The sequence below is a fragment of the Diadema setosum genome, chromosome 17, assembly GCF_964275005.1.
Source record: "Diadema setosum chromosome 17, eeDiaSeto1, whole genome shotgun sequence".
Lineage (NCBI taxonomy): Eukaryota > Metazoa > Echinodermata > Echinoidea > Diadematoida > Diadematidae > Diadema > Diadema setosum.
In genome coordinates, this window is record NC_092701.1 from 25,474,947 (window position 1) to 25,483,257 (window position 8,311).

An 8,311-nucleotide genomic window follows, 5' to 3' on the forward strand; every position below is an offset into this window, starting at 1 on the left:
TTCGTGGCTACTACTAAAAACTGATTAATTCCGTGCATATATTTACGTCGATGTACATTATAGGGCAATAATATTTGTCAATCAGTTGCAAGAAAAACAACTCTACGCAAGAATGTCATTACTTTGAATAAATCGCGAGCTCTAAATTAAGAAACTATTGCATAGCTCAATTGTCCTCGATACCAATGTACAGGATCTCTACGTTTGGATGAATGCTTATCGACAACCACCGAGTGTTCTTCAAACAGAGCTGTTAGGCTGAAATGCCGAGGTAAGACATACCGTATACAGAATCCATGAATAATTATGCGTATACACTCTTTACTTGTGAACACACTTTTGGCTCGAGTTTTGAAAAAGAAATCGAAAAGATTGAAAAAAAAAGGATCACAATATTCATGACTTTCAGAGGATTACGTCCGGAGATTCGAGTTGTACGGTACCATTGGCACTCGGAGTTGATGTTGCAAAATATTGGAAGGAAACGATAGAGACACAATTTACAGAGTTACTGTTTGAGAAAGAAAACCTCACATGGAGATCCTTAATCTTTAATCCTCCTTGAAATGTTTTAAAGTCTACATGTTTGTATGAATATATATTTGGTTTATGGAATTGATGTAATTGTATAATGATTGTTAGTGTTGAATATTATATTGTTGAAATCGGCGCATTATTTTCACGGATGTCATCTGTATTATATGTTCTTACAATTGTGATTTGTAACTTTCGATGTATACCTGCAATTATCTAAATAATTGACCTGGTTATGTATGTTACATATTTCCTTGAATAAAGAAACGATTCCACCCCCCCCCAAAAAAAAAAATATATATATATATATATTTCGCAATATAATCAAACACGTTTACGTACACATATCATGAACTTGATTTTGTTTAAACTGTGAGAAAAAACCCTTATCATTATGCCAGTATGCAGTTACAAAATCCCCTTTGTTGGATGATTCCCTGTTCCTTACATTGAATATGCTCTTTATTTCCATTGACTGTATGTTTTCTATCTCTATTTCTATCATCTAAAGTCATTGACACCTGCATAAAAAACGAAAAGGATGATATAATATAAGTCGCACTTGCTGGTTTTCATCATATTTTGAAACTGCGTAGAACCCGGATTTCTCGGATGCTACAATGATAACGAACAGGAATTTAAGGCCGTTTCTAACTTTGGATTTGGCGTTCATTCGGACGAAGAGTGTATATCTACCTGTTATGAAAACTCCGTAAATAATGGCGTTGCTGTCATGCACCAAGAGGGATGCATATGTTTCCAGTCAGAAGTGTATACAAACATTCTTTCTGGCGGCAGCTTTTCCCACAATTGGACTTGTCCTCTCAGGACACAGCTTGAATCCGACCAATTTTATTCATTTAACCGTGAGTATCAGAAGTATTTTTTTTTCATAGAGATTAAAATAAATGCAGCCAAACATCAGTCAACGTAGTCGGTGTTAATTGGTCCTGTGTAATGCCCACATTACTTCGAAATGTTTATAACTTATAAAAAATGATCTTCAGTATATATATATATATTCGGTGGCTACTGTATTTGCTACTTCTTCAATGATCATCATAAAGACACATATTTGTCCTCACTGATGGCATAAAATGTAGTTTGTTATTACACGCAATTGCTTTTAATTGAAATAAGAAGTTATTCCAAACCCCCTAGTAAATAATACATGAGTCTTTTAATATTGTTGTTTTCAAGTGTTCACTGATCAGTTGATTATCACTTATTATCTTCGTTGATGGCACCATACATTAAGATTACAGAAACTACAAGGACTAATTATCATGTATAATATATGGGTAAGTATATTATTCATATTTCTTAGTGATTCTATACATGGCTTGGAAAATAAGATTGAGTCATACATTTTCCTTTTACGTGTAATAAAAGTGTGTGTGTGTGTGTGTGTGTGTGTGTGGGTGCTGGTATTTCTGATCTGAGATCCGCGGGTACTTCATTGTCGCGTCGGTCCAAGGGACTAACAAGTGAATTATTATCTTGTAGGAAAAAGATATATTGTAATATATTCTCCTTGATTATTATTATGATTGCATATTAACATATATATATATATATAATTGATTATGGCAAGTTAATCCCTGCCTTCTTTATTCATTGAAAGTCTCCGTTGGGTTTTGTGATCATCCGGGGATTGTGCCTAACGGTCTTTGGGACTCGAATATCACACGCTTCGGGTCCAAGATAACTCTCGCTTGTGGCAGAGAGTTCGTCGTGAACGGGAGTGCGACAATGCAGTGTATGGGACTACCAGGGCGGTCGACCTACTTCCCTGTTTGGAACACTTCAACTCCGTCTTGCCGTGAAGCTAGAAAGGAGACAAACGGTGTGACGTGCAAATACATTGTACAGTATAATCTTGCCTAATCTCTGATAACCACTGGAGTATTTCAAAGTGATCTGCCACCAATTAGTGTGGAACAATGACAAATGATTGTGACGACATTGAATTAGTACTTCCACATCTGATGGGACAATTGAACTAAGTAAATCAAATGCGTTTGTATCATTCAAAACTTATTCAATTAAAGTCATACAACTCGTAATGCACAGATTCTGATACCCTAACATGTAAACCATTGGGAAAGATTAGTCTTATTTCGGTCTTTTATGTTCATGAGAATGATGGGTTTTTGAAAATGCCCCTGGATATTTTCCGCCTTTATTAGAAAACATACACAAAGAGGTGAAATGTATTTTGATATCAACAAGTGATTCATGACAGATTACTACAGCGCTTTCATCACAACGTTTCAATAAGACAACATTTTAAGTCCGTGAAGTTTCTGAGTGACATTTTATGCTACGCTATGGGACGAATTCTGTTTATGTGGTTGTCACTATTTTTGTGTGTGGGTCTTTTGTTCACAGACGATGAGTGGGAAGATGTCAACGTCAGCATAAAGCCCACACAAAGTATGCAAAACACGTCTAATGGTAAGTACCAAGGCTTGCAGTTATATAGCTCATCATATTCGCATGAACAAAATTTTTGTGTTATAACAGGAATGTCCTAAAGATTATGATTATGATAATTATAATAGATAATAATAGCATGCTCATGAAGCACAATCTCGACCAGCCTCTAAGCGCTTTTGAAAAACCGTGACAACAACAACAAAGATGACGTCAAAGATAATATCAATCAATATAAAAAATATTAGTTAGAGAGAAATGTTCATCTTCCTCGAAATTCAGTTGTCGTTAATGTGGTATCATATCATTTGACTGCAACGGTTGATTTGAGGCATGTTAGAAAACAAAGACAATCACATGAATTCAATAAAATGCCGACTTCTCTTTTGTGAGCACTCATACACTACAAACAGTTACTGTTGTACTTTGATCACCATGCAAATAAGTCTGATATCTGACAGATACAAGAATTGTTCTGTATATGCATGTACGTATTGTCGATCTGGAAAGTGTGAAAACTGTAATATTGCACAGAAAAGTGCTGTCACAAAAAGTACAAACTGATTAGGAGATTTCCCATCAACATGTACTAGTATATACTGTCAGTATTGCCTGTGTTTTGATTAAAATGCACAGGGCATAGACCGACTATTCAAGTTCTGACGTCATTTGGAGAGACAACAGTTACTGTAACTTCTTCGTCACGTGAGTTCAGTAATTGATTCAACCCATATAGCAAGTGTTTTTTTTTTTTTTTTTTTTACTGCATTTTCCCCTTCTCACTGGCAGTAATTTCGTCAAAACTATTTTGCTGCAATTGATCTACATTTTAGGGTAATCCTTTTGTTAAACTGTTTTTATGGCAAAAGCGAACCACGGGTGACAATTCATGGTAAATTCGACATCATTTTATTTGAGTTTAAATTCAAGGTATGAAAGTGCTACTGCTTTATTTATGATGACAAAAAGTCTGATACTAAAATAACATTGGAATCAATAAAGCGTTTGCCCAGTTCTTTTTTTATATGAAAATTTGTGAGTTGAGTTCATATCTAAACAATGAACACATTATAAGAATAAAGTCGCAAACAGTAAAGCAAGATAGACAGAAAGACGATGCATATTCAAAAGTCAGAATACCCATTGTCCATGAAGAAATGGCAAGTTGTAATGTGCTTTTTTTTTTCAACAGGGACTGAAGAAAACATATTATGTCTGGCGACTTAATCAGGTCTTCGTAGTATCGTTACTATCATAGAACATTGCGTTGGTCGAACAGAAATGCATTTTCTTGAAAAAGCTCCAATCGTGAATATGGCTTACAAAAGCGATCAAGAACATTTCGTCTGCCTATGCAAAGTAAACATTTACAGAAAATTTTGTTAATCCTTTATTCGTTTACAGTTTTGGTCAGGTTTGAATGCTCTGCCTGAATGTAAATCAGGGACTTGGGAACTGTTGTGATAAACATTTCAACTACAGTAATCACTTCAGAATCTGCTTATACGGATTTGTGTAATAATTCCCCTATGCTCTTTCCGTCAAGTGTGTGAACTTCTATGAGTACAACACTTCAAACCGGGCACGAATAATCTGATTTTCTGGAGTCTCTCATCTCATGCTATCTTAACAGTCACTCGTCAACAGCAAAAACAATTTGTTTTTTTATGTTAGTATACTGCGATAATTCAACAAAGTGAGAAATCTTGCCAGGTTACAGAATAGAACTAAAGATTGTGTATACTTTATATATTTTAGGTGATTAGGACAATGTTTCCATTGCTCTTATTTTGATATAATTTATCATATAACTTTGATTCATTGATTGTGGGTATGCACACACGCACATCCACCCACCCCCACACGCACGCACAAACACTCACACACTCACACACGCACACACACACACACACACTCACACACACACACACCCACACTCACACACATACCCCCAACACACACCCACACACAGTTACCCCCTTTCCATACATATGCGCAAACAAGCACACACTCTAAAATACATAATTAAAGTTTCAATATTAATTTTGTTCCTAGTGCAATATATTATTTTTTGATCAAACATAGAGTATATTACATGGATTATTCTTCTTATAATTATATCTTTTATAATTATATTTTTATGCTTTCGTCATTAATTCAGTTTATTTTTCACTGCTTTGAGTGTATTATACATTGTATATACACACTAGTTATTGCCTTTTTCAATAGTGATTATATTAATGTTTATTATAGAAATATGTGCAATTATGCCATCAGCTATATGAGCGTCTTTTTAAGTTTTAAATTGTTGATCTAGGGAGTATATAGATAGAAATGTAATTAGTAATTTGTAATTTGATGATTGAATTATGTTTATTTTATTTTTTTTTATTGTTTATCATTAATAGTGATAATTATTTTAGTAATTATTTTGTGTATATTTTAAGCTTTTCAATGTTTACGTTTAAGTTCATATTTTCAGTTTTAGTTAAGTGTATTTTGTAGGAGATTCAATTTTCTTGTTGTTTTATATGAATTAATGATCATGATTGTATCTTTTATCTTTGTAAACATGTGCAATTCAGCCACTGGCTGCGATACATGATTGAATAAAACTTATTGAATTATTGAATTGAATTAAATTTCTCTTCATAATGGTTTGATCTGATTATAAAAACAAACAAACGTAATTTCTGCCTATAGTCATCATAAAAGAGAAAAAAAAAACTACGAGAGCAAATTCTTCCTCCATTGATTTTTAAGGTGACGATGGACTCACTAAATGATTTATCTTCCAGATACCGAACCAGATACCGCACTTTATGAGATGAATTTTATTACTTACATCCTGGGAACCCTTCTTGGTGTTGTTTTCGCCGTGCTTGTCATACTGTCCATGATAATGGCTTGGTCGAAACATCAAAAGAAAAGGTGACTTTTTTTGTAATACAAACTATATATTATATGGGATGTAAGGGAATGGGGGTGTGAATTTTTGTGAAAACTAGTTTGTAAATCTAGGGTGTGAAATCATTGTATGCAACCCAGGAAACAAATAAAGCATATTCAGAAGTGACTGTACATTACTGAATGGTGTTGAAGTAAGTTTGCTGATTTGTATTCTTTTTACATAACTATTGGTGGGTGGACTTGTTATCACGAAAACCCGAATTTCTGGTCGCCAGACATTTTATCATGTTATTATTCCATCTGTCGCCCAAAACTTCCATCAATACAGTATTTTTTCCAACATATTTTACGAAAACCACCACCAAATCAATGGCAAGGAGCCACCTATGTATACACAGTCAAAAAACTAGAGAAAAGGATACGGACAACACAGAAAAACAAGCAAAGACAAAATGATGTGGAGTTGAATTTTGGAGGCTGTCAAGCGAGTGTGAGTGGTTAGACTGCCAATTTGTGAATGCAGGCTTATCATACGAGATGAGTATCTCTCCCAGTCCAAGTCCAAGTATTGAGTCAGCCTTGTGGTATTGTTTTAAAACAATAAAAGACATTCATCTTGATTTAATTTGCTGATCTCGTAAATATTATTTTTTTTAAAATAAAAATTGCATCTTTTAAAGACCCCGTATCGTGGGGATACATGGATTCGAAAGGCGTTGTCGATACAACCGGACACTATACTATGTGATTGCACACCATGATTTTTTTGCAGTTTTTCAAATACTTTGTTTCGGTGTGATGTAGGCTTTCTCAGATTTACCGATTTAAAACACTAGAAACCCTTCAAACAGTTTTCATCTCTAATAATTGAAATCACACTAATGTTGCATTTGAAGTTTATATTGGCCATAAATATAACGTACTTTAATGATGAGCAAACTTTCAGTTTAGTTTAATAACCACTTAATTGTGATTTTCATAGAAATTTATATTTTTTTTCTTTGTTCCATTCATTGCAGACAGCTGGGGGAATTACACATTTGCCTATAGACCCTAAAGTTTAAAGCCTCTCTTTTGAGTACACACTTTTGCAAAGTGTGCCTGTCTTTCCATTGTTTAAATTGGTTTGGCAAGTCTGTTTGCACTGACGTATATATTTCATTTTAAATCTTAGATTCTGCTCTTCCACAATCTACTCTTAACTAAAAATCCATGTATGGCGACTTTTTGGTGGCTTTACGATGCACGGTCACATGCGTAAAATCATAAATTCAATTTCCCCATTAAATTGCAGACATTGGATATCCCAAACCTTGCATCAGCCAAATGTTCACCCAAATGGCGGGCAGCTTCAGATGAATCCCATCGACATTTCTATACAAGAGCCAATCACGACGGATCATACCGTTTTGTCAGACGCTACCAATCCCAATGCTACAACAGCTGGTAGCTTTTTGCCTCATATTCTTATGGGCAACACCGTCGGAGACAGAGGGGGCCATCTCGGGCACACTAGTCACATCTACCAAGATGCTGAAGAGATAGACGAGGGGCTTTCTACCTTTATCAGCATAAATCGTGGCTTCCCTTGTACAGTTCCTGACGAAAGTCACATAAATACCGGCATCGGCACTTCTTTGACCTCAATGAATATTCCTTCTGATAATAAATATTGTGGCCTGCAGGAGACATCGCTGGACCAACCAGCGTGTGCTTATGGAGATGATAATGCCTACCAGGCTGTAGACCTTTGTAAATTGGATGGGAGGATGAATGGTGCCATTAGATCCACTGGTAAAGCGTGCTTGTTGATGATGGTTATTACAATTCACCGACGTTATTTCACGATTCATCCGAAATGCCTACAGAAAGCGAGTACGATCGCCTCAATCATGCTTTCCCTGACGACAGAACAGGAAGTCGCAACCCTGGTCTGTCACCTATTGGCCAAACTTCACAGCATAAGATCTACCCTGACAGAAAATATAGTAAGCCCTGTTCCAGGCAGGATGCCATAAAAGCTATGCCTTCAGAAGACGTCTTCTACTATCAACTGAATCCGGAGCAACAAAGTGACACTGATACCAACAAGCAACCGCGATGTCCTGATGCCTTCGACTCCGCAGATTATAGTCTGTTGAATCCTGAAAAAGACTTCGCCAATGATCTTCGTTCTAAGATGATAGAAGGGGACAGCTTCAATGGTTGTCACGACACTGAGATTCAGAACCCGGAGAGTTTTACGTCAAGATCCCAAACCCGAGAGGACATGTACGCGACTGTGAACAAAACAGTAGGTAACATTTCGATCGTAGAACCGCCACCGTGTGAGGAGCTCTATGCACAGGTGGATAAAACACGAGGAGCTTCTAGGGTTGAGTCAGAGCCAACGATGCAGGAAGAAATCTATATGAACTACACTAATATGTAG

The 8,311-nt window shown here is 35.9% G+C and overlaps 1 pseudogene; it reads left to right on the plus strand.

The window, feature by feature from the left end:
- The first annotated feature begins 2,286 nt into the window (after positions 1-2,286).
- LOC140240901 (uncharacterized) lies at positions 2,287-8,311 on the plus strand (annotated as a pseudogene).